Source organism: Neovison vison, chromosome X (assembly GCF_020171115.1).
Source record: "Neovison vison isolate M4711 chromosome X, ASM_NN_V1, whole genome shotgun sequence".
Classification (NCBI taxonomy): domain Eukaryota; kingdom Metazoa; phylum Chordata; class Mammalia; order Carnivora; family Mustelidae; genus Neogale; species Neogale vison.
Genome location: NC_058105.1, coordinates 88,704,076 through 88,726,792, shown reverse-complemented (window position 1 = coordinate 88,726,792; position 22,717 = coordinate 88,704,076). Strand labels below are relative to the sequence as shown.

The following is a 22,717-nucleotide window of genomic DNA, read 5'->3' as shown; positions in this document are numbered from 1 at the left end:
AGCCCTCAGTTTGTTTCATGAGATTAAAAGTGTTGTACCAGAGTTTTCACATTCGAGAAATCAATAAGGAGCCAACACCGATGCAATCACATGAGGGTTTTTTAAAAAGCTTAAGCTTGGGCCCAAGTATACCCGACACAGCAAAGTAGGGACTTGGACCCTGAGCTTAGTAAGGCAGGGGTATTTATGGGTTCCTGTTACTAAAGCAGGGTGGGGGTCTCTGGAACTAAAGCAGGGTGAGGCTTCCTATTACTAAAGCAGGGTGGGGGTTCTAAGAACTAAAGTAAAGTAGAGGAGAGTTCAGCCTTAGGGCACAGGGGTCTGAGATGGCTGCCCGAGCTAAGATGGGTGTACTTATGCTAAGGGTAAACCTGAAGTGGGATGGCCTTAATTTTTCTTGGCCTCCACATTTCCCCCTCTCAGAGAAAACTAAGGAAGGACCCAATCATGGGTTCAGGCTGGTCTCAGCAACAAGTGTGGAGAAGGTCCTCGAAGCGTGAGTGCTGGTCAAGATGAGATTTTGACCAATTTAGTTGCATCCTTGACCAGGAGGCAAGGGGGACCTCAGCTGCTACTGGATCTAGTTTCTTGCTAAGATAGGCTACTGGCCTTTGCCAAGACCCCAGAGTCTGAGTCACAACTCCTTTGGCCACCCCTGCCTCTTTATCCACATACATGTGGGAGGGCTTGGTAATATCTGGGATGGCCAATGCTTCGGCACTCAGTAAGGCTGCTTGTAATTCCTGAAATGCTCCTTATATCTGGGGCTGATTGACTGGCAAAAGCAAGATCGTTTAAACGAGCTATCGTGCAACTTCTCTGAAGTTTACCTCAAGTTGTCTAGTTGAGGTAAACAAGCATTTAAAAACAATTAAATCTAGAATTTAACATCCATAAAGGAGTGTTATTAAAACACATTTTTTCTCTCTAGAATAACCCTCATTTCCAGAGATAGACAAATCAGGTCTAATTTATTTGAAAAACAAGTCCAGTTTTAACAAACTTGGCCTAATTATTTACATAAGCTTAGCAAGAACAGTGAATAATTATATAGATCTTTTAGAATCTGCTCTGCTGGAACTTCTTATAAGGAATCTCTAGGTTGAACTTATAGTAGCCTCTCCAGGCCAGAAGCCAAGCCACATACTTGCCATCAGACATGCCTGCAATACCTGTCGATTTGGGCGAATTCCTCTTCCTGAGGTTTCCAAAGTATCCTGCTAGGAAGTGACATTCTTTACTCACCTGGTGAGGCTGCTGGGAACTCTGTAAGCAAGGTATCAGGCCAACAGTTCCAAAGGGCTTGACTTGGGATGGCTTAATTTTTCTCGGCCTCCACAAAAAGTCTCTTATGGTTTGTCTCCCTCCAAATCCCATCTTGTTTCATTTTTTCCTTCCAATAGACACAGAAAATGCATTTGACAAAGTACTTCTATTCATGGTAAAAACCTCCAACAAAGTAAGTTGAGAGGGAACCATACTCAACAGCTAATACCATCCTCAATGGGGAAAAACTGAGAACTTTTCTTCTACAGTCAGGAATAAGATGGGGATGTCCACTCTTACTACTTTTCTTCAACATAGTATTGGAAGTCCTAGTCACAGCAATCAGAAAACACAATGAAATAAAAGGCATTCAAATAGGTGAGGAAGAAGTAAAACTTTCACTATATGTTGATGCCATGATACTATATATAGAAAACCTAAATCCTCCATGAAAAAACAGCTAAAACTCATGAATGAATTCTCTAAAATTGCAGGATACGGGGTGACTGGGTGGCTCAGTGGGTTAAAGCCTCTGCTTTTGGCTCTAGTCACGATCCCAGGGTCCTGGGATCAAGCCCCATATGGGGTTCTCTGCTCAGCAGGGAGCCTGCTCTTCTCGCGCCACTCCCCCACCACCTCTCTGCCTACTTGAGATCTCTGTCTGTCAAATAAATAAACAAATAAATCTTTAAAATAATAGAATAATAAAATAAAATTGCAGGATACAAAATAAATGCACAGAAATCGTTTGCATTTCTATACACCAATAATGAAGCAGCAGAAAGAGAAATTAAGAAAACAACCCTATTTAAAATTGCACCAAAAATATTAAGATACCTAGGAATAACCCTGACCAAAGAGGTGAAAAACCTGTACTCTGAAAATTATAAAACATTGATGAAAGAAATTGAAGACAACACAAAGAAATGACATCCCGTGCTTATATATTGGAAGAACACATATTGTTAAAGTGTATACTACTCAAAGCAATCTACACATTCAATGCAACCCCTACCAAAATAGCAACAGCGTTTTCCAGAGAACTAGAACAAGCAATCCTAAAATTTGTGGGGAACCACAGGGGACTCCAAAACAATCTTGAAGACGAAAAAGCAAAGCTGGAGTCATCACAATTCTGGACTTCAAGTTATATTCCAAAGTGGTAGTAACCAAAACAGTATGATACTGGCACAAAAATAGACACCGAGATCAAAAGAACAGAAAAGAAACCCCAGAAATAAACCCCCAACTATATGGTTAATGAATCTTTGAAAAAGCAGGAAAGAATATCCAATGGGAAAAGATAGTCTCTTCAACAGATGTTGTTGGGAAAACTGGACAGCAACATGCGAAAGAATGAGACTGGTTCACTTTCTAACACCATACACATAAACAAATTAAAAATGTATTAAGTACCTAAATATGAGATCTAAAAGCATAAAAATCCTAGAAGAAAGCACAGGCATTAACTTCTCAGACATCAGCCATAGCAACTTTCTTCTAGATATGTCTCCTGAGGCAAGGGAAAGAAAAGCAAAAATAAACTATTTGGACTTCATCAAAATAAAAACCTTATGCAGAGTGAAGGAAACAATCCATGAAACTAAAAGGCAACCTATAGAATGGGAGAAGATATTTACATATGACTTATCTGATAAAGGGTTAGTATCCAAAATATATAAAGAACTTATAAAACTGAACACCCCAAAAATAAGTAATATGATGAAAAATGGGCAGAAGGGATGAACAGACATTTCTCCGAAGAAGACATCCAGATGGCCAAAAGACACATGAAAAGAATCTCAACATCGTTTATCATCAGGGAAATGCAAATCAAAACTATAATGCAATATCACCTCACATCTATCAAAATGGCTTATGTCAACAACACAAGAAACAATAGCTGTAGGTTAAGATGTGGAGAAAAAGGGATCCTCTTGCAGTTGGTGGGAATGCAAATTTGTGCAGCCACTGTGGAAACAGTATTGAGGTTTCCAAAAAATTAAAAATAGAAATACCAGAAGATCCAGCAATTCCACTACTGGGTATTTACCCAAAAGAATACTAAAACACTAATTTGAAAAAATATATGCAAACTTTTATTATTTCAACATAATTTATAATAGCCAAAGTATGGAAGCAGCCCAAGTATCTTCAGTAGATGAATGGATAAAGAAGATGTGATAGCTATAGCTATAGCTATAGATATCTGCAATCGAATATTACTCAGCCATAAAAAAGAATGAAATCTTGGCATTCGTGACAACATGGGTGGAGCTAGATAGTATTATGCTAGATGAAGTAAGTCAGAGAAAAACAAATACCATATAATTTCACTTGGAATCTAAAAAACAAAATGCATGAACAAACAAACAAAAAATGAAATGGACTCTTAAGGACAGAGAACAAACTTGTGGTTGCCAGAGTGTAGGTGGATAAAGGGATGGGCAAATTGATAAAGGGGACTAAGAGGTACAAACTTCCAGTTATAAAATAAATATGTCACAGAAATGAAAAGTATAAGAAATATCATCAATAATATTATAATAACATTATATGGTGACAGATAGTGACTACACTTACTATGGTGAGCACCAAGTAATATTTAGAATTTTTGAATCAATATGTTGTACACCTGAAACTAATACAACATTATATGTCAATTATACTTCAATAATAAAAAAAAATTAAGCATAATGTCTCTGAACATTTTAAAAATCAGTGTCCCAGTCTGTGAGGTTTCTAAATTGTGTCCCAGGGTGACAGGTATTCTATGTTAGGAGATTCTTCACCTGAGTTATGAGGGCTTTGTCCTGCTTATGGGTCTATGTGTCCATATGCAAGATGCGAGATCTTTTAGTTTTGGAGTTCGTTGTTCAGAGCATGAAGTATCTAGCGTTTTGAAGGCCTCTGAACAACATGGAGTTGTGTGCGCAGGGTGTAAAGTCCATGATTTCTGTAGTCTATGTCCCAGAGGATGTTGTTTTGGGACTATTTCAGAGGCCCATGACCACAGTGAGAGTTGTCTAAGCACTTTGAAAAAGTGGCCCCAGGTATGAGGTTCCTGGTTAATTGTGGGCCTGTTTCCCAACATTTACAGTCTTTCACCTCTTTGGGGAATCTATATTCAGGCTCAGAAATCTGTAAGTCTATTTTTGGGTCTTTGTACAGGATATTATATCTCTAAACTCTTTGCCTTTTTCCTGATGTGAAGTCTTTCAGCTTTTTGGAGGTTTGTGTTCAGGGTGTGATGTCTCTGAATTCTTTGGGGATCTATGTCCTCAGTTTTGAATTTTCTGAGGTTTTCTGGATCTGCATTCTTGGTGTGAAGTCTCAGAACTCTATAGGAATCCTTGTTCCAGGGTGTAAGGATGCTGACTTGTTTAGGAATGTTTGGGGGTATGATTCCTAGGGTGTGGGTTCTGTGGCTTTTAGGAGGTCTGGGTTTAGGGTGTGGCTTCTCTGGGCTCTTTTTGGGAAGGGGTAGAGGCTATGTAAAGATTTTTTTTAAAGATTTTATTTATTTGTTTGACAGAGATCACAAGTAGGCAGAGAGAGAGGAAGGGAAGCAGGCCCCCTGCTGAGCAGAGAGCCCAATGTGGGACTCAATCCCAGGACCCTGAGATCACGACCCGAGCCAAAGGCAGCGGCTTAACCCACCGAGCCACCCAGGCGTCCCTATGTAAAGATTTTTTAAGACTCCAAGCTGTACAGGTGCACTGTGAGATTTCTGAATTATTTGATGGTCTATTTTCAAGTATATGTTTTCTGTGGCTATTTGGGGGTCTGTGCCCCAGGGTATGAGGTATCTGAATTTCTGGTGAGTCTATTAAGCATGTATGGTTTGTATAATTTCTGGAGGTCCATTTCAAGCCTGTTGGGTCCCTGAGTTCTTTGGTGTTCTGTGCCCAGGCTATGAGCTTTCTGAGCTGTTCATGTGTCTGTGTCCAGAGTGAGTTGTGGAGTTGCCTGGATGGACTGGTGCTTGGATAGCTCTCTGAGGTCCTTGGGGGTCTGTGCCCAGGATTTTAGGTCTCTCACCTATTTAGAGGTCTTTGTCTAGGCTCAGAGGTACATGGAGTTTATGTATTATATTGAACTCTTTGGGGATCTATTTTTTAGGTTGTGAGGTCTAGATATTTAGAGGTCTATGTATCCTCAGTATGAAATGGCTCCACTCCCAAGGGGGCTGTTGCCCCAGATGTCAGGTCTCTGAGCTGTTTGTGTATATGTGACCCAATGCACATTAGTAGGATTTTTGAGGGTGTGTGCCAGGGTGTGAAGACTCTTTACTGTTTGGGACTTCCTGTTCTGGGTGTGAAGTCTGTGAGCTGCCTGGGCGGGAGGCGGTCTGTGTTCAGTCCCAGGTGTGTGGTCTCTGTGTTATCTGTGGATCTGTATCCACAGTCTGGCATCTCTGGGGGTCTTCTTCCATACTGTGAAGTCTCTAAGCTGCTTCAGGGTCTTTATCACAAGGTATGAGTTTTAGGAACTGTTTGTGGGTCTGAATCAACTCTGAAGCCTGGGACAGCAAGATGATGGGAGCACATCTGAAAGGTGAGGGAGGCTCTTTGCACTTGGCTGAATACCAGAATGGTCAGGGCAGGGAGAAAAAGCTTTCTGAGGGCTCTGAAGGTGGAGGTGCTTATGCTGTGTTCTTCAGAAGGTGGGATAAGGGAGAAGACCCCAGTAACCAGGACTCCCCCATTCCTGCAGACACTGTTCCTGACCTCTAGATGTGGAAACCCCTGGGCTTGGGACCTCTCTTACCTTGAGTGACACAACCTTACTATTCTCAGAGAAACAGGTGAGGACTCAGGTAAACTAGGATGCCCTTGCTATGCAGACCCCAGGAGATGGCTCTGTGGAGAGGGTAACTCTGTGAGTAAAGCTATGCCACAGGGAACATGCTGATCAGAGAGGGTTTATGTGGGTGTCCACATCTGTCCACACCCTTGGCCATGCCTTTTTTAAAATCCATCTGCCTTGGCCTGAATAAACCTCCAGGTCTAAAGCTCCAGAGTGGCAGTACTCTGAGCCTTTTCTCGCAGTCTCCATCCCCAAAGGCTTTAAAAGACCCAATGTTGCTTTTGGACTGTTGGACTGTGTGCCTGCTAGGGGAGGGAGAGAAGCCAAGATCCCAATGATGATAACAGAGCTGAATATCCACACTGCTCCAGGGTCTTGAGAGTGGGTGGAGGGGATGTTACACCTGGGAGGGTCTAACTTTTCACCCACAATGTCCTCCACAGGTGCCCATGGACCCCCTTCACCTCTTTATAGTGCCTCCTTCTCTGCAGCAGTCCCACAAATGGGGCAGGGGTGGGACTGGGGTGAGGTCTCACTCCCCACCCACCTTTCCTGGATATTGGGGCCCACATCCTCTGGGCCTCATTACTCCCATATCTTTAATGGGCAAAAAGGCACTTATGTGTCTCATGCATGTCTGTCCTCCTTCCCCACTCAGGCCTAGGCCCTGGACTTCTGGGTTAATCCCTAATCCCAGGTAATTTCCAATATGATTCACATTCTTGTTGGTAAAAGGCCAGACAAGTCCTCCTCTACTGGGCTATTCTGTGGGAATCCAACCTTCCTCAGTTGGCCCCAAAACACCTGGTCCTTACTCCAGGGCTGAGGGTAGAATGGACAGGGGTAAACAAAACATGCTTAAGGGGATAGCAAGGGATACTGTGGGGTATTATACATTTTATTTGGGGTAATATTGAAAAGACTCTCAAATGAGGTGATGTGAACAGAGCCTTAAAAATGAGCCAAGTGCTGGGCTGTGTAATGGGTGGACTAGACATGACTAGCCAGTGTAAAGGCTCTGAAAGCTGACTCCCCTGGGGGCAGGAACACTCTTTTCGATTTTTGGACCCAGGCTTAAGTCCCACGGAAGCGGCTCTGAACCACATGCCATGATGAAGTTTTGGGGCCAGCAACTGGAAACTGAGACTTTGTTTCCTACAAAATATTCAGAGATTGTAGTAATCCATTTCTGGATGTTGGGATGGGTAAATAGGAAGGGACAGTCTAGAGTGCATGAGACTTGATGTGGATAGAAGACTCCTTTGAGTGATTGGGAAAGGAGCTTTGGATGGAGCATTTCACTAATATAACATAGCGGTGGGGGGTGGAATACAAGGATGGAATGGTCTATTGTTGGGCGAGGCTATGCTAGACCCATGAACTGTAGTGCAGGGAGGAGGGTAATCAACACCACTCCTGGTGGAGACAAGATTCCGACAATCCTATCCTCCTGGATTTTTTTTTAATTATGTTATGTTAGTCACCATACAGTACATCATTATCCTGCTGGCTTCTACTTGGGCTCTAAGCAGACACCCACTTTCCCGTTTTGACATTCACCTATTCTGTGACCTCTATCATTGTTCTTAGTCTACCTCTTCATCTTCTTGTCCACTTTGAATTGGCCTTAAGAGTGAATATCCAGGGGCACCTGAGTGGCTCAGTGGGTTAAAGCCTCTGCTTTTGGCTCGGGTCATGACCGAGCCCCGAATCGGGCTCTCTGCTCAGCAGGGAGCCTGCTTCCTTCTCTCTCTCTGCCTGCCTCTCCACCTACTTGTGATCTCTGTCTGTCAAATAAATAAATAACATCTTTAAAAAAAAAAGAGTGAATATCCAGGGCAGACACTGGCTCTGGAATGAGGGGAACAGAAATCAAGGATTTCCTGGGCTCTGATTGGTCCTAGAGAATTTTCATGCCCCAGTTCTGCCTAGTTACATAAGATTTCCAGAAGTGCTCATAAGTCTTGCTTCCTCCCTCAGATGCTGTGCTGTTATTGGCTACTGTTCTTCACAGGCACCTCAGTAGCTGGGCTGGTCTTCATGACTTTGGAGGCAGGGATTTGGTGCTGGAGTGTGCATACATTTTGGAGTTATCTCTGACTCCTCCCTACCCCTTACCCCTGGAGGGATCAGCCAACTCACTCAACTGTAGACATGCCCTAGTGATTGGGGCTGACCTCGTGTGAGCTTCTACAGTCATATGTTCCCCCATTAACCCCTAAACTCAGTCACAAGACCAGAAGCATTTCTTCCTCCAGTTAGTCATCCCTGAAGTACATTGAGGCACTCAACCATTGTCTTTACTTGAAACAAAAATTGGGTTTGGATTTTAGGTGAACTTCATTAAAGGTTATTTCATTAAACAGGAATCTTGCCCTGGTGGAAGAAGCAGAACAGGTGGTGCAGGGCTCCTAACCTCAGGGCACAGAGCCAAGAGGGCTCAGCTTGCAACAGCTGGGTGGGATGAGTGAGAGATGTGAGAATGTGAGGGAGAGGGCAAGAGGGATGAGAAGGTAAGAGGGAGGGAGGAAGAAACAATAAAAGCAAAAAGGAGAAGTCAAGAGACATCAGAATAAAAGTTCACACTTATGGGTGCTTAATATGGGCCAGACATTGCTTTCAGTAATGCATAACAAAACTCTAGAAGGAAATGAAGAGGATCAGGGTAAGCCACCTCCAAATATGTAGCTTTGGCCAAAGAATTTCTTTGAGCTGAAATACTTGGAATTCCTGAAATCTTTTATCTGCTTAAAAGCAGAGCCTTTCTAAAGGACTCAAAAGAACTAAATTATTATAAATATTCTCCCTGGGAGAAACTTTTATCTTCTCTTCTGAAGATAAGTAGGTACTACATCTAAGCAGACATTGTCCTAAAGACTCTTATGTGAAAATGAATAAAGGAATTTTAATTCAAAATGGACTTGGGAAACAATTAAGGAAGGGTCCCACTCAAGTATGACTTGTTGTAGCTTATTTTATGTATCCCAGCAGGAAGAAGGAAGATTTTTTCCTTGCCCAGCAACAACCCAGCCAATGAGAAAATACCACAACTCAGCCAGTGAGAAGCTGCCATTACCTCAAACTCTCACTCTCCTCCAATGAACTTGCATTCAAAACAACCTTTCCCAACTCCCTCCTTTCTTCCATAAAAAGCAAGCTCCTTTCCTTCATTCTTGGACCTGCCTATGGTTCATCATGCTTTTCATGCGCTGAATTGCAATTTCCCTGCTATTCCTGAAAAAAAGTCATTTTTGCTAGTTAAATCACTGGCTGTTTTATTTTTAAAGCTTACAACTAAATCTCCCATATATTCAACCAAGGGTCCATTTAACTTTCCAAAAAGGCATTTGCTTTTCCCTAAGTACCCTTTCTCCACTTCCTTTTCCCTTACTAGATTAAGTATATAGACTCCAAATTCTAGCCACCTCTTTGAGTTACTCATCACTGAAAGCTCCCAACTATATAGGATGCATGTGTTAATAACTTCTGTTTGTTTTTCTCTTGTTATTCTGCCTTTTATCAGTCTGATTTGCAGGAATCATGGCAAAGAACCTAAAAGGGTAGAGAGAGAAAATTTTTCTTCCTCTTACAGAAACTGTATGATACATTAGGTGGTATTCTTGAGTGTGACGTTCTGGGTAATTTTCCACTAAATAATTTTTCCTTGCTTTATTATTTACTTGCATTTTCCTAGTTTACATTAATCATTTTTAAAAGATTTTTATTTATTTATTTGACAGAGAAAGATCACAAGTAGGCAGAGAGGTAGGCAGAGAGAGAGGGGGAAGCAGACTCCCTACTGAGCAGAGAGCCCAATGCGGAGCTCTATCCCAGGACCCTGAGATAATGACCTGTGCCGAAGACAGAGGCTTAACCCACTGAGCCACCCAGGTGGCCCTCATTTTTTGTTTTGTTTATAATTTTATTTATTTTTAATTTTTGTACATAGCATAGTTATACTGAGTTTAGCGTAAGTCTATTTCCACAGGCTTCCACACATAAGTTTACAAACACTTATATCTTAATGAATGAAGATGTAACTTGAAATATGCATTATACACAGGGTAATTTCAAGGCTTCAGCACAGGGCTATCCACATATGCTTCCACACTACCCTTTACAAACACTTATCTAAAAGAAGGAAGAGGCTTCTTGATTTTTAGACATAGTGTAATTTCAATGAATTAAGCATATGGCTAATCCCATATGCTTCTACCATTTTGTTTACAATTAAAAAGTGGTTTTCTAAAGGATCCTTTTCCTAGCTCTCTAACTATTCCAGGGTAGTAAATGTTTTGATATCTTTGCCAGGTTAGAGATCAGTCAGTAAGCAGGAGTAGTATTTATAGCAAAAGGAAGATCTGAGCTGCAGTACGATTGCTGGTATGGGGAAGGACTGCAGAGGGGATAGAAGGTCAGAGTCTTTAAGTGTTCTGGAAAATGCCAAGGCAATACAGGCAAAACACAGGTCCCTAAGAAGAGACCATGCATTGTCAAGATAAGTTTCTTTATTAAGGCTTCCTAAATAGTCACCCAGTTTTGGTTCCGGTGGCTTGTTTGATTAGGTCACAGTATGCACAGAGAGTACTATTTGTGAGCAACGCCAAGATCATGGGTGTAAGTTTCATCTACAGCACTTTTTACTTTCTGAGCAATTCTGAGGATGGGATCACTTGGATCACTTTTCTTGCTTTCTGGAAGGTTGTAGATAGACAAAGGAAAAAAACTGGAAATCAATACATAGTGAAATAATTAGACGCAACTTCTCCCCCAACAATATCTGTAAAGCCATAAGTAGAAAGTGAAGAATATACCATTTGTTGTTGCAGTGAGTTATGAATTACAGGTTTCAGTTTTATTACTCTAAAAAGAAACATGGATGGGCGCCTGGGTGGTTCAGTGGGTTAAGCCGCTGTCTTCAGCTCAGGTCATGATCTCAGAGTCCTGGGATCGAGCCCCACATCGGGCTCTCTGCTCAGCAGGGAGCCTGCTTCCCTCTCTCTCTCTCTCTGCCTGCCTCTCTGCCTACTTGTGATTTCTCTCTGTCAAATAAATAAAATCTTAAAAAAAAATAAAAAAAAAATAAAAAGAAACATGGAAGTGAAAGCAAATTATTAAGGGGAAAATATACTAGAAGAGAGTTAGAAGACTAGAGTTACTATTCTGTTACTAGAGTCACTGAACTATTTTTGTTAGTTACTAGAGTTACTAGACTAATTTGCCAACAGGAGACATGGTTTGGACTAATTGGATATAATAAACATGGAAGGAATTGGGCACATTAGGCAGGTATTTGGGAAGTAAAATGGACTGCACTCAGCAAGAATTTGGACTTGGGGTGAAGATGAGGAAAGTGTAAAATGTTGAAAGCAGGTTTCTGTGTTGGGAAATAAAATGGGTGATTGTGCTATTGACTGATAGGGATAATATGAGAAGAGGACTATTTTGTAAGGAATTACAAAATAGAAAATTTTCTCAAAAGGCTCATGGTCTAAATAGAAGTTAAGATAAGGGATTTTTCTCATGATCTATAGTTACATGTCCGTATGAGCTTGAGACCCTATTCCTCTAAGCTCCTTGTATCCCTAATCTCATACACCTCTGTAGTGCCAGTATTGTTTTCAGTATATGTCTTTCCTTTAGAAATATGTACACAGAAAATACATGAATATAGTCTAGTGAAGAAGCTTCAAATGATATCTAAATATATGGACTACATTAGGCTATAGTCATCTACCCTATTCTTCCCCACCTCACAGGTGACAAGTGGGATCAGTTAAAGGTGTTTTATTCCAGACATTTTTATCTGCACTCACACATCACACACACACACACACACACACACACACACATAAGGTCCCACTATGAGCATTACCCACTTACACTGCATTAATAATATGTCATGGAGAAATCCTGGCCAGTACAAATCAATCCCCCTCATTCTGTTCTGCAGCTCACCTGTGCTCCATGGTATAACATGAACACTCATCACTCATTTATCTTCCCATGTATGCTGCTGACTATTAATAGACATTTAATGTTTTTACCAGTTGTTTTCGCCTTCTGTCTTGTGCACATAGCTGTGTGTGTGTGTGTGTGTGTGTGTGTGTGTGTGTGTCTGTCTGTCTGTCTGACTATATATTCTTACAAGAAGGATTGCTTGGTCAAAGAGTTTGGTCATTCAGCAAATCCTTATTAAGCACCCACTATGTGGCTAGGAATTATTCTAGGAGTTAGGGAAACTTTAGTGAACAACACAGACAAATACCTCTAAGGGTGGAGTGACCATTTTTAAACATTTTGATGAATCCTCTAACACTGTTGTCTCTCACGGGGAAGTTAATACCCCGTTTACTGCTATCCTAAATACTATTCCTGGTTTGGGGTTTCACAGCTGACGAAAAATACTCAGATAATCTAAGAGAAGGCAGGAAAGAGGGAAGAGAAAAGATAAACAAGGGGAAAAAACCCAAATAAAACAAACACAAGAGGGGACAAACAGAACAACCTCTCTTCCCAATAAGCTGATATCCCTGAACACAATCCTGTCACACTTATTATACTAAATGTTAATGATATAAACAATGAAACATAGAGATGCACAGAGTAGATAAAAAGCAAGGCCCTACTAAATGCTACACACAAGAAACATATACTTTAAATATAAAGATATGAAGAGTTTGAAGTAAATGAATGGATAAAGTTATATTATACACACCAAAAAACATAATAAGGATGGAGTGGATATTATAAACCAGATAAAGCATTCTTTAAGCCAGTAAAAGGAAAATGTCACAATGATGAAGGGTCAGTTCCTTAGAAAGATATAACAACTATAAATACGTACATAACCTAATAATAGAACCTCAATACATGAAGCAGAAGTTGACAGAATCATAGCAGGAAATTTGAACACCCTCTTACGTGGGGATATCAACAGAGACCCTACAGACATTAAAATGGCAATAAGAAAACAAAATGAATAACTTCCTGCCAACAAATTTGACAGTGAAGCCAGGGTGGGTGGAGGGAGTAGCCTGTGATGCAGGCCTAAATACAAGCCATGGCTGACCCCTTGGGAAACTCTTTATTTTTTTTTTAAATTTATTTGTTTGACACAGAGAGACATAGTGAGAGAGGGAACACAAGCAGGGGGAGTGGGAGAGGGAGGAAACAAGGAGTCCGATGCAGGGCTGGATCACAGGACCCTGGGATCATGACCTGAGCCTAAGGCAGACACTTCATGACTAAGCCACCCAGATCCCCCCCACCTCCCACCTTGCGAAACTCTTGAATGTCCTATCAGAATTATACCAGGTTAGGGCTAGATGGTCATGCCTTTATATTCCCCTATTGACCAGTCATTAAATATAGGCCACCAAGGAAGGAGTGTGACCTTTATGGAGGCAGCTCTTTGCACCTGAGACAATCCCTGAAGGGGCTGACAGCTGTCTGATGATAGCAGCCCTAGCACATGAAGGACTAGGTGCTTCTTGAAGGGGGATCTGGGTGGTGCATCACATGTCCCTTTATGAAAGCTTCTTTTCAAAACCAGATCAACACTGTACATAACATGACAGAATGGATTCAGGTGAAGAGAATTAAAGGCATGAAGATTTATTAGAATAATGGATGAATAAATAACAGCATTAATATCTACCACCCTCTGTGGGTCAGGCACTGTGGAAAGAACCAAAAAATACTAAAAGAAGATATAGTCTCCGCCCCTGCTCTCAGTGGAAGGAGGCACAGCAGACAGCGTGAAATGAAATCTCACATAAAATATGTGTTATTATAATGCCACAGGAGTGAAGAAGGGTGAACCATCTACTGTGCCTTTGGCAGGGGTGGGAGGTATGTGTGTGAATGGGCTGGATTTCCAGAAAGGTTTTAGGTAACATTTTAGCATCTATAGGACCAAGAAAGTTTTGTACAGGATGTGGTATTTGAGGTGTACTTTAAACATAGTCCTGATATTTTAATGTGGACTTAGAGTACAGTTTGGTTTAGAAAAATATAATATACACAAAGAGTTCTTCTTCTAAAACAACAGCTAATGGAAGACTGTGTTACTATAAACAATATATTTTTCCTGGAAATGTTTTTCCTGCCAATGATGTGCTGCATTTTAAAAACAACCATTATATCTTTGGGACATTTTTCCCCTCAGAAAATATAATGGAAATCTATAACAAGCAAGATTTACTTAGGACATTTGAATTTACAGACACTATTTTGGAAATGTGCTTATGATGTTAAAAAATAATTTCCTACCACCCTTTGGCTATGTATATATAGGAGCTCTCAATAGGAAATGGTACTTTGTTCAGTTACCTCAGATTCCAATTTTGGAACACAGGTCCCAAAGAATTCAAGACCTCACACCCTGAACATAGACCCCTCCCCAAAAACCTCACACTCATAGGACCATAAAGATTTCAGAGACTTCACACCCGAAGATCAATAACCAAATACAACATACAACTCTTGGAGCACTGACCTTCTCAAGTTCAGAGACCTCACACCCTGCGCTTAGATGCCAAAAAACAGAACCAACCCAAAAAACGTGGAAGCAAACTTGGGAAACAAGCCCTCAGAAAGGTCAAACTCCTCCATCCTTGAAAAGAGACCCCAAACACTTCGGACTCCAGCTTTGGAATACATCCCATGAGAATATTCTATGTCATAACAATCCAGACACACCTCTGAATATTGGTGATTCAATATCTGGTACTCAGACCTTCAATGAAGGCATAGACCTCATACCCAGTACACATCTTACAAATACCTGATACTTCAACCTTGACAGAAACCTTCAACAAGCTCAATAAACTTACTCCTTTTTTAAAAAATTCATATAAGTTATATAAGCATTAGAATAAGGCCCTATAAGATTTGTGAATATTAGGCCCAGAAAACAGACATAAAAGTCCTCACATCTTGGAACAGAGGCATTAAAGATTTCACAGAACTAAAACTCTAAACACCGATGTGCAAATACATCAAATTCATTATCATAGACCCTCAAAGACTTCAAACCCTTACTCTCAAAATATAGATGCACAAATACCTCAAAATCAATCCTAAAAAAAAACATCTTCAAAGAGTCAGATGCTTCAGGCCCCACCTGGACATGCACCACCAAACACTTAAGACCTTGACCTGCCAACACAGACCTTCAAAGGTCAGAACCCTCACATGCTGAATATAGACTCCAAGAGCTCAGATTCAAAATTCATATAGGAGACTCAGCAATTTCAGAGTCCTCATACTCCAACCACAAATCCCTGAACTCACAAACGCAGATACCCTGCAACATCAGATGGAAACCTGGGAACTCAGTTCATCAAAATGTTTCAGAACCCAGACCTCACAGCCCTATAGAACACAATCAAAACTTTTGCACCAACATCCTTACAGCAAGGAGCGACCTCACTCTCAGATCACAGACCCAAAATACTTCGGATCAAACTCTGGAGCACAGACAATTAATAAGTTTGGATACTTCTTATGCCTTGATCACAGACTCCCAGAGCCCCTGATTCAAACCTTGGCACAGACGCTCAAAAACTTCAGAGTCCTTATTCCATGAACATAGACCTTCAAATACCTCAGATTTAAACCTCTGAACATAGGTTCTTTTTTTCTTAAGATTTTTATTTATTTATTTGACAGAGAGAGACACAGCAGGAGAGGGAACACAAGCAGGGGGAGCTGCAGAGAGAGAGGGAGAAGCAGGCTTCTCGAGCAGGTAGCACAATGCAGGGTTTGATCCCAGGACCCTGGGATCATGACCCAAGCTGAAGGCAGATGCTTAACAACTGAGCCACCCAGACACCCCTGAACATAGATTCTTAAAGAGTTCAGAGACTTCACTTCCTGAACAGGGATTCTAAACAACTCAGACAAAAAACTTGGATCCTAGAACTTGAAACATTTCAAGAACCTTATTCTTTGAACACAGGGCAAAAATACCTCTGAAACTTGGGATCCAAGCTTAAGGTTTCAAAGACTTTTTTTTTTTAAAGATTTTATTTATTTATTTATTTATTTGACAGAGAGAAAGAGAGAGAGAGAGAGCGAGCACAAGCAGGCAGAGAGGCAGGCAGAGGCAGAGAAAGAAGCAGGCTTCCCACTGAGCAAGGAGCCCGATGTGGGGCTCAATCCCAGGACTCTGAGATCATGACCTGAGCTGAAGGCAGTGGCTTAACCCACTGAGCCACCCAGGCGCCCCGAGGTTTCAAAGACTTTACAGCTTGGTCACAAACCCTCAATTACCTCAGATTTAAACCTTACACTGCAGACCCTGGACAATTTCAGAAGGCCTCATACCCAGAACACAAACCAGCAGTTACTTCAGATGCAAACCTTTGGACTGACCCTGAAAATTTTCAGAGAACATGAGGACACACCTCTAAATATCTGACTCAAATCATGCAATATATGCCCTTAGAGAGATTAGAGACTTCATACCCTAAATGCAGACTTCTAAACACCTGAGGCAAAAAACTTTGAACAAAACCCTTCAAAGAACTCATGGACCTCACTTCCTGAACACAGACCCGCATATACCTCAGACCGAAATGTTGGACTTAGACATTCTAAAAGTTTAAAGACCATACAACCTGAAGGAAAACAAGTCTCTTAATTCCTAAGACTAAACCCTCAGAACAGAAGCTGGAAATTTCAGAGGCTTCAAACTCTGATACAGACCTATAAATAACTCAGGCTGAATCTTTGGGACACAGATCCTTGGAAAGTAGAGAGACCTCATTCCATGAATGCAAACCTCCAGACACATGAAACTTAAGCTTTTGGAAACGGACCCCCATTGGTTTTAGAGACCTCTCACCCTGACCAGAGACTTCCCAAACACCTCAGACTCAAACATTAAAAGATAACAAAAGGTATGAGAGGCCTCACACTCTGATCACAGACCCACAATGACCTTAGGTTCAAACCTTACAACACAAATTTTCAAAGACTTCAGAGACCTCACACTATGACCACAGACCACCAAATACTTTACAGTCAAAACCTTGAGCTATAGACCTTAAAGAATTTAGAGAAGTCATATTCTGAATACAGACTTCCAAACCCCTCAGAATCAAACTTTACCACAGAGACTTAAAATTTCAGAGATTTCATACCCTGACTACGTGCCCCCCTCCAAACAACTCCAGCCAAATCCTTGGGACACAGCGCCTATAAAATTTCAGACTTCACACTCTGAAAACAGACCCCAAATACCTCATATTCAAAACTTGAGAAAGAGATCCTCTAAAAGTTCAGCACATGCTGAACACAGACCTCTGAATACACACATACCTCCCACCTCCAGCCAACGGTGAGGCATAGTCCGAAAAACAGTTAAAGGACCTCGCTCCTAGTACACAGACTTCTAGTTACTACACATTTAAATGTTGAAACAGACCCTGAAGGAATTCAGTAAATGAGAGCACAGAATCCTATGTCAGGCTCAAACTTTCAAACATATACCCTCAAGAGGTAAGAACTTTCAAACACATAACTTACAACTTAAATTCAGGCATTTAAATAACTCAGACAAAATTTTTGAAAGCATACCCTCAGAGAATTTAAGGATTTCACTCATTGAACTAAGACTTCAAATATCGGGCACCTGGGTGGCTCCGTGGGTTAAAGCCTCTGCCTTCGGCTCAGGTCATGATCCCAGGGTCCTGGGATCCAGCCCTGCATCAGGCTCTCTGCTCAGCAGGGAGCCTGCTTCCTCCTCTCCCCCTGCCTGCCTCTCTGCCTACTTGTGATCTCTGTCAAATAAATAAATAAAATCTTTAAGAAAAAAAAAAAAGATTCAAATACCTTAGACCCAAACTTGGGACACAGACTCTCTAAAATTTCAGACTTCATGCCCTGAATACAGACCCTCAAGGTACTCACAGAACTTATGCCCTGAACACTCACTCTGTATTAATCAGATTGAACCTTGGGACACACCTCAAAGACTTCAGAGATCTTGCACTGCGAACACAGACACCCAAATCTCTCTGACTCAGACTTTGAGCCACAGACTCTCAAAGAATTCAGAAGCCTGAAACTCTGGGGGCACCTGTGTGTCTCAGTTGGCTAAGTGTCTACTTTCAGCTCAGGTCATAATCCCAGGATCTTGGGATCCAGCCCAGTGCTGGGCTCCCTGCTCTGTGAAGAGCCTGCTTCTCCCTTTCCCTTTGCCTGCCACTCCCCCTGCTTGTGTTTTTTTTTTCTCTCTCTCTGTTGAATAAACAAAATCTTAAAAAAAAATCCTAGACTCTGACTGTAGTCCCACAATTACGTCAGACTCAAACCTTGGGGCAGACCTTTAAAGACTTCAGAGAATTCAGCCTTGAGCACAGACCCCCTAAATATCTCAGATTTAAATTGTGGAACCTGGCCCCTCAAAGATTTCAGAGACATTACTCTTGAAAAAAGACTTCCAAATACTTCAGATAAAAAACTGGGAAACAAACTCTCAAAAATTCCAAGGCCCCACTTCTTGCTTATAGACTCAGATGCAAATTTGGAGCAGAGATCCTCTAAAATTTTAGAGAACTCACACCTTGATCAAAAAGCCCAAGTACCTCAGATTTAACTTACAACACAGATCTTCAGAATTTTAGAGATGTCATACATTGAACTCTGACCCACATAATTCAGATCAAACCTTGGGATACACTGGGATACAGACTTCAAAGAGTTCAGAGATCTTATACCTTGAACATGAACTCCAAACACCTTACACAAAAATCTTGGAGCATAGCCACTCAAAGTGTTCAAGGACCATACTCAAAGATTTGAGAGACCTCATACCCCACACAGATAAAGTATTCAGAAGCCTCCCACTCTCCACACCGATACCACATAACTCAGATTCAAACCTAGGGACCCAGAAATGGTAAATATCTGGGTAAATATAATAGATGATTCTTTTCCTCCTTGGTTCTTTTAAAAAAATAAAGTATTTATTTTTCAAAGAGAGAGCGAGATCACAAGTGGAGGGAGGAGCAGAGGGATAAGCAGACTCCTGGCTAAGCAGGGAACCCAATGCAGGACTCGATCCTAAGACGCTGAGATCATCACCTGAGCCGAAAGCGGAGGCTTAACCAACTGAGCCATCCAAGTGCCCTCTCCTCGGTTCTTTAAAGTATGTTTGAGACTTAAAAGTAAAATTTATAACCTTGTTTGGCTTTTTTTTCACAATGGGTTTGCCACCAAAACATAGTTGTCATGAAAACCCTTACTAAATCTAAACCAAAATGGGAAAGGAAAAGACTTGTATCAACTTCATTGTTATTGGACACATAGATTCAGGCAAGTCTACCACAAATGGCCATCTGATCTACAGATGTGGTGGGATCAACAAAAGAACTATCAAAAAATTGGAGAAGGAGGCTGCTGAGATGGGAAAGGGCTCCTTCAAGTAAGCCTGGGTCTTCGATAAACTCAGAGTTGAACATGAACATGATATCACCGTTGAGATCTACTGGTGGAAATTCGAAACCAGCAAGTATTATGTGACTATCATTGATGCCTCAGGACACAGAGACTTTATAAAAAACAAGATCACAGGCATATCTCAGGATGACTGTGCTGTCCTGATAGTTGCTGCTGGTGTTGGTGAATTTGAAGCAGGCATCTCCAAGAGTGAGCAGACTCGTGAGCATGCCCTTCTGGCTTACACACTGGGTGTGAAACAACTCATTATTGGTATTAACAAAAGGTATTCCACTGAGCCACCTTAGAGCTAGAAGAGATATGAGGAAATCATTAAGCAAGTCACCACCTACATTAAGAAAGTTGGCTACAACCCCAACACAGTAGCGTTTGTGCCAATTTCTGGTTGGAATGGTGACAACATGCTGAAGCCCAGTGCTAACATGCCTTGGTTTAAGGGATTGAAAGTCACCTGTAAAGATGGGAATGCAAGTAGAACCACATTGCTTGAGGCTCTGGATTGTATTCTACCACCAACTTGTCCAACTGACAAGCCCTTGTGTCTGCTTCTCGAGGACGTCTACAAAATTGGTGGTATTGGTGCTGTCCCTGTGGGCGGAGTGGAGACTGGTGTTCTTAAACCTGGCATGATGGTCACCTTTGCTCCAGTCAGTGTTACAACTGAATTAAAGTTTGTTGAGATGCACCACGAAGCTTTGAGTGGGACAATGTGGACATCAATGTCATGAATGTATCTGTCAACAATGTTCATTGTGGCAATGTGGTTGGTGACAGCAAAAATGACCCACCAATGGAAGCAGCTGGCTTTATGGCTCGGGTGATTATCCTGAATCATCCTGGCTGAATCATTGCTGGATATGCACCTGTGCTGGACTGTCACACAACTCACATTGCTTGCAAGTTTGCTGAGCTGAAGGAGAAGATAGATCATCATTCTGGAAAAAAGCTGGAAGATGGTCCCAAGTTCTTCAAATCTAGTGATCTTGTCATCATTGATATGTTCTTGGCAAGCCTATGTGTTGAGAGCTTCTCTGACTATCCTCCTCTGGATCATTTTGCTGTTCATGACATGAGACCGATGGTTGCCATAGGTGTCATCAAAGCAGTGGACAAGAAGGCAATTGGAGATGGCAAGGTCACCAACTCTGCCCAGAAAGCTCAGAAGCCTAAATGAATATTATCCCCAATACCTGCCACCCCAGTCTTAATCAGTGGTGGAAGAATGGTGTCAGAACTTTTTCTGTTAATTGGCCATTTAAGTTTAATAGTAAGACTGGTTAATGACAACAATGCATTGTGAAATATTCAGAAGGAAAGGAGAATGTTTTGTAGACCATCTGGGTTTTTGTTTTTTGTGTGTGTGTCTGTGTGTATGGCATTTAAGTCATTAGTTTTTAAACTCAGCACTTTTTAATGGAGACAGCTTGACCAAAAACCTGTCACAGAATTTTGAGACCCATTAAAACAAAAGTTTAATGAGAAAAAAATTATAACATTGTCTGTAGTTTTCAACATATATAAATGTAACCAATCAGACAACTATAGCCTAAGGAGGAAATGATAAAAAGGCCTATAAGGTGGCAACGTTTCTTCATTTGAACTGAAATGAGAAAATATTGATTCTAAGTGGAATATGAACAGTTAAATATGTACTTTGTAATTCCTACTATAAAACCGTATACAAAGATATAGTCAAACTTACAACAGATATATTGAAATGGAATACTGAAAAGTTTTAAATAACCCAAAACAAGGCAGTGAAGGTAAAACAGGAAGGAAAAACAGAAGGGAAAAACAGAAAACAATAACATGGTAGGTCTAAATCCAAACATCAATAATCCATGAAATTTAAATGGCCTAACTACATCAATTAAAGGACAAAGACTATCAAAATGAAAAACCATAACCTAACTATTTATAAATGTAACGATACAGGTTGTATGAAAACAAACGGATGGCTGGTTTCTGTGTAGAGATATAAAGAGTTGGAAAGAGCATCGCTTCCATCCTCACAAGAACAAAGCTGTAGAAACTGCAGCTTAAATACTTTCCTTGAAACCATCATAGAAATGAGTTTTCTGGGGGAAACAACTAACTTAAAATCTAAAAAGACAGGCACCTATAGGAAGACATAGCACGTAGACGTTTGATTATCTGGGACAGATGCCTTCAAATGTCATATAAACCAGTAAGAAAATCCTTATCAAATTGCTAAAGGCTGAGTGTATACTGGTGTGAGAGTGTGAAAGGTCCTAGGGGTTGCAGACCTGGAAGTTTCACACCTGCTTGCACCCTTTTCCTCTAGAACACCACCAGGCGCTGGCAGGGATGTTGAGGAGAATCCTGAAAAGACTGAGGAAATGGGACAGGAGGCACTACCGAAAGTATACAAACCAATCCTGTCAATCTCCCACACAAAACACAAACTTTAATCTGTATGCTGAAAGAAAACTATCAAAATATGTTGCATAAGATCACTGGTAAAATCCCACTTCAGTTGGGAGAAAAATATGGAAACGGCCACTGAAACTCTTGCCTACCCATTCTCACTATCTTTCCTAGGTAGCAAAAGCCTTCATCTGTGTGCAGAAGGACATCAAAGCTGGAACCTAAGTGCAGAGGTGGAAACCTACTGCATCTGGGAGAAGGGAAGGCTAGGAGTGGGAGTGGGGAGTGAGGAGTAATCTCTATCCCGGGAGTAATAAGTGCTAGGCTCAGCACTCCATCTGCCAGAGTGGCAGAAACTCTTGTGAAGGCCACATAACCCTGAGACCCAAGTCCACAGTGCCTGCCTAATACTGAGACTTAGTAAGAATATCAGGAAACCTACTCCCTCACTTCCCACCCACCAACAAGCCTCAGAAAAAAAAATAAGCATGAAATACAGCTAAGAAAGCTCTAACAGACAAACCTTTTCTAGGGAACAACACAATGGGAAAACCCAAATCCAAGTGCGGAGATCAAAACAAAGCACAAGTGGAAGGACTTGAAGGCTCTTGGTGCATTGAGGGTAACAATAAACTTAGTACAACTCCTTACTAAGTTAATACTATCCTAGCAGAAATATCCCTACTAAAATCCTAGGAGGAGTAACTGTATGCTCTTCTCCTAACATACACAATATTTACTTTAGTATCTAACTGTCCTATACAACATGTCAGATTTTCAACAC

At 41.2% G+C, this 22,717-nt stretch overlaps 1 protein-coding gene and 1 pseudogene across 3 annotated transcripts in view; both read left to right on the top strand.

Annotated features, from left to right (window-relative positions):
- Positions 1 to 22,717, top strand: part of PAGE4 (PAGE family member 4) — a 143,160-nt gene that overhangs the window by 98,984 nt on the left and 21,459 nt on the right. The gene's annotated exons all lie outside the window — the stretch shown is intronic.
- On the top strand, positions 19,347 to 20,773 carry LOC122897301 (annotated as a pseudogene).